This window comes from Hemiscyllium ocellatum, chromosome 17 (assembly GCF_020745735.1).
Source record: "Hemiscyllium ocellatum isolate sHemOce1 chromosome 17, sHemOce1.pat.X.cur, whole genome shotgun sequence".
Taxonomy (NCBI): Eukaryota; Metazoa; Chordata; class Chondrichthyes; order Orectolobiformes; family Hemiscylliidae; genus Hemiscyllium; species Hemiscyllium ocellatum.
Genome location: NC_083417.1, coordinates 58,273,701 through 58,284,355, shown reverse-complemented (window position 1 = coordinate 58,284,355; position 10,655 = coordinate 58,273,701).

Below are 10,655 nucleotides of genomic sequence, written 5' to 3'. Positions count from 1 at the left end.
GTTGTTGGAGGGAATCCTGAGGGACAGGATATACATGTATTTGGAAAGACAAGGACTGATTACGGATAGTCAACATGGCTTTGTGCATGGGAAATCATGTCTCACAAACTTGATTGAGGTTTTTGAAGAAGTAACAAAGAAGATTGATGAGGGCAGAGCAGTAGATGTGATCTGTATGGACTTCAGTAAGGCATTCGACAAGGTTCCCCATGGGAGACTGATTAACAAGGTTAGATCTCATGGAATACAGGGAGAACAAGCTATTTGGATACAAAACTGGCTCAAAGATGGAAGACAAAGGGTGGTGGTGGAGGGTTGTTTTTCAGACTGGAGGGCCTGTGACCAGTAGAGTGCCACAAGGATCAGTGCTGGGTCCTCTACTTTTTGTCATTTACATAAATGATTTGGATGCGAGCATAAGAGGTACAGTTAGTAGGTTTGCAGATGACACCAAAATTGGTGTAGCGGATAGCAAAGAGGGTTACCTCAGATTACAACAGGATCTTGACCAGATGGGCCAAAGGGCTGAGAAGTGGCAGATGGAGTTTAATTCAGATAAATGCGAGGTGCTGCATTTTAGCAAAGCAAATCTTAGCAGGACTTATACACTTAATGGTAAGGTCTAGGGAGTGTTGCTGAACAAAGAGACCTTGGAGTGCAGGTTCATAGCTCCTTGAAAGTGGAGTTGCAGTTAGACAGGATAGTGAAGAAGACATTTGGTATGCTTTCCTTTGTTGGTCAGAGTATTGAATACAGGGGTTAGGAGGTCATGTTAGGAGGACATTGGTTAGGCCACTGTTGGAATATTGCATGCAATTCTGGTCTCCTTCCTATCGGAAAGATGTTTTGAACCTTGAAAGGGTTCAGAAAAGATTTACAAGGATGTTGCCAGGGTTGGAGTTTTGAGCTATAGGGAGATGCTGAACAGGCTGGGGCTGTTTTCCCTGGAGCGTCGGAGGCTAAGGGGTGACCTTATAGAAGTTTATAAAATTATGAGGGGCGTGGATAGGATAAATAGACAAAGTCTTTTCTCTGGAGTCGGGTAGTCCAGAACTAGAGGGCATAGGTTTAGGGTGAGAGGGGAAAGATATAAAAGAGAGCTAAGGTGCAACTTTTTCACGGAGAGGGTGGTACGTGTATGGAATGAGATGCCAGAGGAAGTGGTAGAGGCTGGTACAATTGCAACATTTAAGAGACATCTGGATGGGTATATGAATAGGAAGGGTTTGGAGGGATATGGGCCGGGTGCTGGCAGGTGGGACTAGATTGGGTTGGGATATCTGGTCGGCATGGACGGGTTGGACGGAAGGGTCTGTTTCCATGCTGTACATCCCTATGACTCTAAATTCTGACATTACCAACAATTCCCAGATCCTATGAATTAATAAAAGATGAGAATGCAATTGGTTTGTTTATTACAAGGGGACTGGAATTCAAGGAGAAAGTGAGGTCTGCAGATGCTGGAGTATCAGAGCTGAAAATGTGTTGCTGGAAAAGCGCAGCAGGTCAGGCAGCATCCAAGGAACAGGAAATTCGACGTTTCGGGCATAAGCCCTTCATTCCTGATGAAGGGCTTATGACTGGAATTCAAGGATGAAGAAGTCTTACTTCCATTTTGTAGGGTTTTAAGGAGACCACATCTTGGGTCTGTGTGTAGTTCTGATATCCAGATTTAAGATAAGATAGACTTGTCCTGGAGACAGTACAGTGGTGGTTACTTCCAAAGGGTGAGCGTGTTGTCCTATGATTAAATTGGGCCCAGATACCCTGGAATTTAGAAAAATGAGAGGTGACTTCACCGAAATGCATAAGACTCTACTGGGGAGCTTGACAGGACAGACACAGAGAATTTGTTTCCCCTGGCTGGGAATCTAAAAGACAGGAACACAGCATCACAAAACAAAAAGGTTGATCATTTGGGACCTGAAATGAGGAGAAATCTCTTCCCTCAGAGGATTGTGACTCTTTCCAATTGTTACCTGACAGGATTCTGCATGTTCCATCACTGAGTGCATTTCAGGGGATGAGAGAGTCAGATTTCAAGTTTTCAGTCCCATTACAAACTCAAATCTCTTGCTTCTCATTCTAAACCCTCTCCCTGTCTGAGGCTAATTCAGATTATTCACCAATTCAGTGTCACTTTTGACTCCGACTTCATTTTCCAATCACACATCTTTGCCATCACTAAAAGCATTTTTAAACAGTTCAGGAAAGGTTCACTTGAGATTGGGAGGAGTTGTTACCTTAGGACGAAAGGCTGGACATGCTGGGGTCTATATGCATTGGGATTTAGAAAAATGAGGTGTGATCTTATTGAAATATAAGATTTGGAGGAGTCTTGCCGAATGTGCATGCAATGCTTTTCAAGCTCTCGCTTCAGCACTGCAGTGCTGCATTGCAACATCTCATGATGCAATACGGACCTTCATGTCCTTCAGCTGTTCATCACAGAAGGAACCTTGCCATGGTCATTGAATGTGGTAACAAAACACCCCTTCCAAAGTGTTCCCTGTGCAGAATGGGGAATAGAAGATCTTTGAAAAACTGCTCAAGTGTAGACAAGGTGTTTGTATAAAGGGGGCACCCAGTTTTGAACTGGGGACCTCTTGAACTGCAGTCATATACTCTACCACTGAGCTACACCCCCATGTGGGGAGGTGAGCTGCATGTTTACACTTTCCGCATACTACAGTGACAATTGTCTTAAACAATTCTCTTGTCTGCGCCTTTCAACAGTTTTTACGCAGCAGCGATGTTTTGTATCTGGAACGTAACTCCAAAATGACTGTCTTACTTCAATAGCATTTGCATCGGCAATGGAAATGGCTGAGTGGCAGAGTTTAGATGGACATAAGATATTGCGCAAATGCCTTCTTAGATTGCATCAGCGCTGACCGAACGTGCATGCAATGCTTTTCAAGCTCTCGTTTCAGCACTGCAATGCTGCATTGCAACATCTCACAGTGCAAAACGGATCTTCGTGTCCTTCAGCTGTTCATCATGGAAGGAATCTTGCCGTGGTCATTGAATGCGGTAACAAAACACCCCTTCCAAAGTGTTCCCTGTGCAGAATGGGGAATGGAAGATCGTTGAAAAACTGCTCAATGTAGGCAAGGTGCTTGTATAAAGGGGGCACCCTGATTTGAACTGGGGAACCTCTTGAACTGCAGTCAAATGCTCTACCACTGAGCTACACCCCCACGTGGAAAGATGGGCTGCATGTTGACACTTTCCACATACTACAGTGACAATTTTCTAAAACAACTCTCTTGAAAAGCATTGCATGCACGTTCGGTCAGCGCTGATGCAATCTAAGAAGGCATTTGCACAATATCTTATGTCCATCTAAACTCTACCACTCAGTCATTTCCATTGCCGATGCAAATGCTATTGAAGTAAGACAGTCATTTTGGAGTTATGTTCCAGATACAAAACATCGCTGCTGCGCGAAAAGTATTGAAAGGCGCAAACAAGAGAGTTGTTTTAGACAATTATCACTGTAGGATGCGGAAAGTGTCAACATGCTGCACTCCTTTCCTGTGGGGGTGTAGCTCAGTGGTAGAGCATTTGCCTGCAGATCAAGAGGTCCCCAGTTCAAATCTGGTGCCCCCTTTATACAAGCACCTTGCCTACACTTGAGCAGTTTTTCAAGGATCTTCTATCCCCCATTCTGCACAGGGAACACTTTGGAGGGGGTGTTTTGTGACCGCATTCAATGTTTCCCCCTGGGAGGAAAGACTGTAACACAGTTTAACAATAAAGGCAATTCCATTCAAGATGGAAGTGATGAGAATGTTTTATTTTACTTTCAGAAGGTCATGAATCTGTGGAGCTGTCTTTCCCACAGACCAACAGTGGGTAGGGTCTCTGAATATTTTTAAGGCAGAGGTTGATAGCTTCTAGATGAACAAGGGATTTGAAGAGACTCAGGTGCATACAGTAGAATTTAGGCCAATCATATCATATAGAGTAGTGAAGCCTCTGAAATGTCCCACACTGAAGTTGTATGTTCATATGTAAGACCTCTTCAATGACTCAGTTCATCAGTTGCTAGAGCCTTTATCTATGTTTTTGTGATTGTGAGACTTGACTATTTGAATAAAATACTCACTACTCTCCCATTTTCTACTTAGAATCCCTACAGTACAGAAACAGGCCATTTGGCCCATCGAGTCTACACTGATCCTCTGAAGAGCATCCTATCCAGAACGCCCCACCCACCTATCCCTACAACCCTGCATTTCCCATGGCCAATCCACCTAACCTGCACATCTTTGGGCTGTAGGAAGAAACCAGAGCAGCTGGAGGAAGCTCATGCAGGGGTGAATATGCAAACTCCACATAGAGAGTCACCTGAGGTTGGGATCGACTCCAGGTCCCTGGTGTGGTGAGGCAGCAGTGGTAACCACTGAGCGACCGTGCGACCTGTACTTGCTACAACTCTTAGGTCATCCAAATCAGTGCTACCCACTTCCCAACTCTCACCAAGTTCAATCTACATCACGCCTGTGTTCACTGAGCTACAACGGATCCTGGTTAAACAATACCCTAATTTCAAAATTGTCTTCCTCATTCTCAAATACTTCAATGTTTAATATTGTGATTTCACTTTGCCTTCCTAAATAGATTTAACCTCTTCATATTCCCTTTTGTTCTTTGGTGTATGTATATTTAATATGCAATATTTTTACATTTACAGTCGGTCTGAAATAACACGATAGTTCCATTCTTGTGCGATGTCGTATTATAAGAAAATTGTGCAATAGCCATGCTATTTAAACCAATGGGGTAAGAATTATGTTATAACCAAAACATGAAAGGGAAGTTTGTGTTCTATAACTAATGGCCTAAAATCTTCAATCACTTTAAAGCTATTTTGCATTGAAGAAACACACGTTATAGCCGAACTGACTATCTGTCTTTATTCAGTCATTATATTTCACTGTTGGTCTGCGTGTTCTTTTGTTTCAGCAGGATATATTTCTTCAGGACTCCAAAGGACACTATTTTGAATATTTCCCATTGCTGTTCTATTTCTCTGTCTGCCAATGTTATTTTCCAGTTTATCTTTCCTGCTTCTACTCTCATCTCCTCAAAACTAACTTTTTACAATCTATTACTCTGGTCTCAATCTCACTAATGTCTTTCTCAATGGTTGCATTAAACATTATTACATTGCGATTGCTGTTGCCTATATGTTCGTTAAGTTTAGCTTCTTATCTTCTCTGGTTTATCTTTCATGGTTAGATCCAGCTTGTTTCCTGCTGGAAATTTTTGAAAGGTATGCAAGTTGCAAAATGATAATGTTGGTCAGGATTTGAGTGTAAAAAATGAGGTCTGCAGATGCTGGAGATCACAGTTGAAAATGTGTTGCTGGTTAAAGCACAGCAGGTCAGGCAGCATCCAAGGAATAGGAAATTCGACGTTTCGGTGTATTTGGACAAGAAACACAGTTAAAATGTACGTATAGAAAACAATTAAGATATCAAATGGAACATTGGACTTTATTGCAAGGGGATTGAGTATAACATTAGCTTCATGAAAGTTTTACAAGGCTTTAGTGAAACCACACTAGTAGTATTATGTGTGGTTTCCTTAACTGAAGAGGGATTTTGTTGTTAACCTAGACTGATTCCTGGGATGAACGGGTTGTCTTATCATGAAAACAATAAGTAGTTTGAACCTGTCCTTAGTTTAGAAGAATGAGAAGTTATCTTTTTGAAATATATTACATTTTGAGGGCGCTTTATTTTGTTTTGCATTAGAAATCTAACTTAGTTTTGTCTTCCAAAATAATGCTGTTGGTGTCCATGGCAGTTTCTACAAGAAATCATTATTTACTCCTGGTCCTAATTCTTATCTCATGGTAATGAACTCCCCCTTATTCACTTATTGCTTATCTGAGACCCAGAACATGATGGAAGGAACCTTCAACAGTTTTTGACTGACATTTACACAGTAATGGTCTGCTCATGCACACTCAGTTTCAGTTGCACCAGGAGGTAAGTAAGTCTAATCTTATTACAGTCTTGATCCAAGATGGATACAAAAAGTGAACTGAAGAGTGAAGTGAGAGTGAGACATCAAGGCAGCCCTTGCTTGAGTGTGGCATTGAGGAGTGTGATCAAAACAGAAGGCAGTGGGAATGGTGGATGGGGGAGGGTGAATCTTCAGTGTTGAGGCATACATTGTACAAATTAATAGTTGTTTTAGTTGGAGGTTATTCACTTTACTCCTAGGGCATCACTGTAGGAGTTTGTCAACATAGTGTGCTGGGCCTAACATCTTCAGATGCCGTCTTAATGACCTTCCTTCCATCACAGTGCCAGAGATGGAGATGTTCATTGATGATTGCTCAGTTTCAGTAATGTTCTCAACTCCTCAGGTACTGAGGCCCTTCTTGTTCAGATACAATACCCAGGCTTGGGCTTAGATTACTTACAGTGTGGAAACAGGCCCTTCGGCCCAATAAGTCCACACCGACCCGCCGAAGCGCAACCCATCCATACCCCTACATTTACCTCTTATCTAACACTACGGGCAATTTAGCATGGCCAATTCACCTGACCCGCACATCTTTGGACTGTGGGAGGAAACCGGAGCACCCGGAGGAAATCCAAGCAGACACGGGGAGAACGTGCAAACTTCATACAGTCAGTCACCTGAGTCAGGAATTGAACCCGGGTCTCAGGCGCTGTGAGACAGCAGTGCTAACCACTGTGCCACCTTGCCGCCCACAAAGGCTGGTAAGTGTCAAGTAACATTTGTGCCACACAAGTGCCAGACAATGAGCATCTTCAACAAGAAACAATCTGACCATCTCCACTTGACATTCACCAGTGTTACCATCTCTGAACTCTCACTATTAACATCCTGGGGGTTACCACTAAACAGAACCTGAAATGGGTGACAGTGAGGACTACAGGTGCTGCAGATCAGAGTCAAGGTTAGAGTGGTGCTGGAAACGCACAGCAGGTCAGGCAGTGTCTGAGGAGCAGGAAAATCGACATTTCGGGCAAAAGCCCTTCATCAGGAATGATTCAAAGATGTGTAGGTCAGGTGAATTGGCCATGCTAAATTGCTCATGCTGTCAGGTGCATTACTCAGAGGGAAATGGCTCTGGGTGTGTTACTCATCGGAGGGTTGGTGGAGACTTGTTGGGCTGATAGGCTTGTTTCCACACTGTAGGGAATCTAATCTAATCTAAATTAGAAGTGTGATGGGATTTCTCCTCTCACCTGGATGAACAAGGTTACCATAACCACTTCCGCCCCTCATGCATCACACGTGACATCACTTCCCACCCTCACATCATCGCTGATGCCACACCCTCAGTGACTTCCGCCACCCATACTGCCGTGGTCACCACCACTTCCGCCCCCACCAGCACCACTCACCTGCATTCTGCTGACACACACCCCCACAGACCCCACTGTCACTATCCCCACCCCCCCAGAACCCTGAGGGGAACACCACCCCTGCTCATGACTCCACCCCCATTCCCCCCACCACCACACCCACTCCAGTTACAGGTTCCACCTCCACTCCCAGCTCCACACCCACACCAGATCCCAGGTCCCAGCCCTGCCGAGTTTTCACTATCCCTCCAGACCTCCCCCTCACTGAGGACGAACGATCAGTCCTCAGCAAAGGACTCACCTTCATCCCCTTCCATCCACACATCAATGAATTTAATACACGCCGTGACGTCTAACAATTCTTCCGTCACCTCCGCCTCCGAGCTTACTTTCCCAATCAGGACTTCCGCCCACCCTCCGAGGACCCCTTCACCCACCTCCAACACACTGCATCCACCTGGACACCCCGCGCTGGCCTATTACCTGCCCTCGACCTCTTCATTTCCAACTGCCGCCGGGACATTAACCGCCTCAACCTGTCTACCCCCCTCCCCCACTCCAACCTCTCACCCTCACAACGCGCAGCCCTCCAATCCCTCTGCTCCAATCCCAACCTCACCATTAAGCCAGCGGATAAAGGGGGTGCAGTGGTAGTCTGGCGCATTGATCTCTACACCGCTGAAGCCAAATACCAACTTGAGGACACCTCTTCCTACTGCCCCCTCGACCATGACCCCACCCCCTCATCACCAAACCATCATCTCCCAGACCATACAGAACTTCATCACCTCAGGAGATCTCCCACCCACAGCTTCCAACCTCATAGTCCGGGAACCCCGCACAGCCTGGTTCTACCTCCTTCCCAAGAGCCACAAGCCTGACCACCCTGGCCGACATTGTCTCAGCATGCTCCTGCCCCATAGAACTCATCTCTACCTACCTCAACACTGTCCTATTCCCCCCTAGTCCAGGAACTCCCTACATATGTTCGAGACACCACACACGCCCTCCATCTCCTCCAAGACTTCCACTTCCCTGGCCCCCAACGCCTCATCTTCACCATGGATATCCAATCCCTCTACACCTCCATCTGCCATGACCAGGGCCTCCAAGCCCTCAGTTTCTTCCTCTCTAGACGTCCCCAACAGTACCCTTCCACCGACACTCTCATTCGTTTGCCCGAACTGGTCCTCACCCTTAACAATTTCTCCTTTGAATCCTCCCACTTCCTCCAGACCAAAGGGGTAGCCATGGGCACACATATGGGCCCCAGCTATGCCTGTCTCTTTGTTGGCTACGTAGAACAGTTGATCTTCCGTAATTACACCGGCGCCACTCCCCACCTCTTCCTCCGCTACGTTGATGACTGCATTGGCACCATCTCGTGCTCCTGCAAGGAGGTTGAGCAATTCATCAACTTCACCAACACATTCCACCCTGACCTTAGATTTACCTGGACCATCTCTGACAACTCCCTCCCCTTCCTGGACCTCTCCATCTCCATTAATGACGACCGACTTGACACTGACATTTTTTACAAACCCACCGACTCCCACAGCTACTTGCATGACACCTCTTCCCACCCTACCTCTTGCAAAAATGCTATCCTGTATTCCCAATTCCTCCGCCTCCACCGCATCTGCTCCCAGGAGGACCAGTTCCACCACAGAACACACCAGATGGCCTCCTTCTTTAGAGACCGCAATTTCCCTTCCCGCGTAGTTAAAGATGCACTCCAACGCATCTCGTCCACATCCCGCACCTCCGCCCTCAGACCCCACCCCTCCAACCATAACAAGGTCAGAATGCCCCTGGTGCTCACCTTCCACCCTACAAACCTTCGCATAAACCAAATCATCCGCCCACATTTCCGCCACCTCCAAAAAGACCCCACCACCAGGGATATATTTCCCTCCCCACCCCTTTCCCCTTTCCACAAAGACCGTTCCCTCCATGACTACCTGGTCAGGTCCACGCCCCACTACGACCCACCCTCCTATCCTGGCACTTTCCCCTGCCACCGCAGGAACTGTAAAACCTGTGCCCACACCTCCACCCTCACCTATCTAAGGCCCTGAAGGAGCCTTCCACGTCCATCAAAGTTTTACTTGCACATCCACTAATATAATTTATTGTATCTGTTACTCCCGATGCGGTCTCCTCTACATTGGGGAGACTGGGTGCCTCCTAGCAGAGCGCTTAGGGAACATCTCCAAGACACTCGTACCAATCAACCACACCGCCCTGTGGCCCAACATTTCAACTCCCCCTCCCAAGGACATGGAGGTCCTGGGCCTCCTTCACCGCCGCTCCCTCACCACCAGACGCCTGGAAGAAGAACGCCTCATCTTCCGCCTCGGAACACTTCAACCACAGGGCATCAATGTGGACTTCAACAGCTTCCTCATTTCCCCTTCCCCAACCTCACCCTAGTTCCAAACTTCCAGCTCAGCACTGTCCCCATGACTTGTCCGGACTTGTCCCACCTGCCCAGCTCCTTTTCCACCTATCCACTTCACCCTCTCCTCCCTGACCTATCACCTTCAACCCCTCCCCCACTCACCCATTGTACTCTATGCTACTTTCTCCCCACCCCCACCCTCCTCTAGCTTATCTCTCCATGCTTCCAGCTCACTGATGAAGGGCTTTTGCCCGAAACGTCGATTTCACTGCTCGTTGGATGCTGCCTGAACTGCTGTGCTCTTCCAGCATCACTAATCCAGAAAAAGGTTTCCATAACACTCAAGAAGTTTGACATCTTCCAGGACAAAGCAGCCCACTTCATCCACCACCAAGGTGACAACAGTGTGTACTATATACATGATGCTCTGGAGAAGGATTCACATTTTTGGAACATTGGAATCTCCACTGAGTTAGAGGTGGCTGTACAAGAAAGATAGATTGCACCTAAATTAGAAGGGGACTAATATACTGGCAGGGAGATTTGCTAGAGCTGCTCGGGAGGATTTAAACTACTCAGGTTGGGGGGGGAGGCGATTGGTGGGGGGGGTTGGTTGGGACCCAGGGAGATTGTGAGGAAAGAGATAGTGAGAACAAAGGTGAGTCAAACAGTCAGGGCAGGTAGGGACAAAGCAGAGAACAAGGTAGGACTGATAAATTAAACTGCATTTATTTCAATGCAAGAGGCCTAATTCAGGGCATGGTTAGGAACATGGAACTGGGGTATCATAGCAATTACAGAAACATGGCTCAGGGATGGACAGGACTGACAGCTTAACTTTCCAGGATATAAATGTAACAGGAAGGATAAAAAGGGAGGCAAGAGAGGAGGGGGTA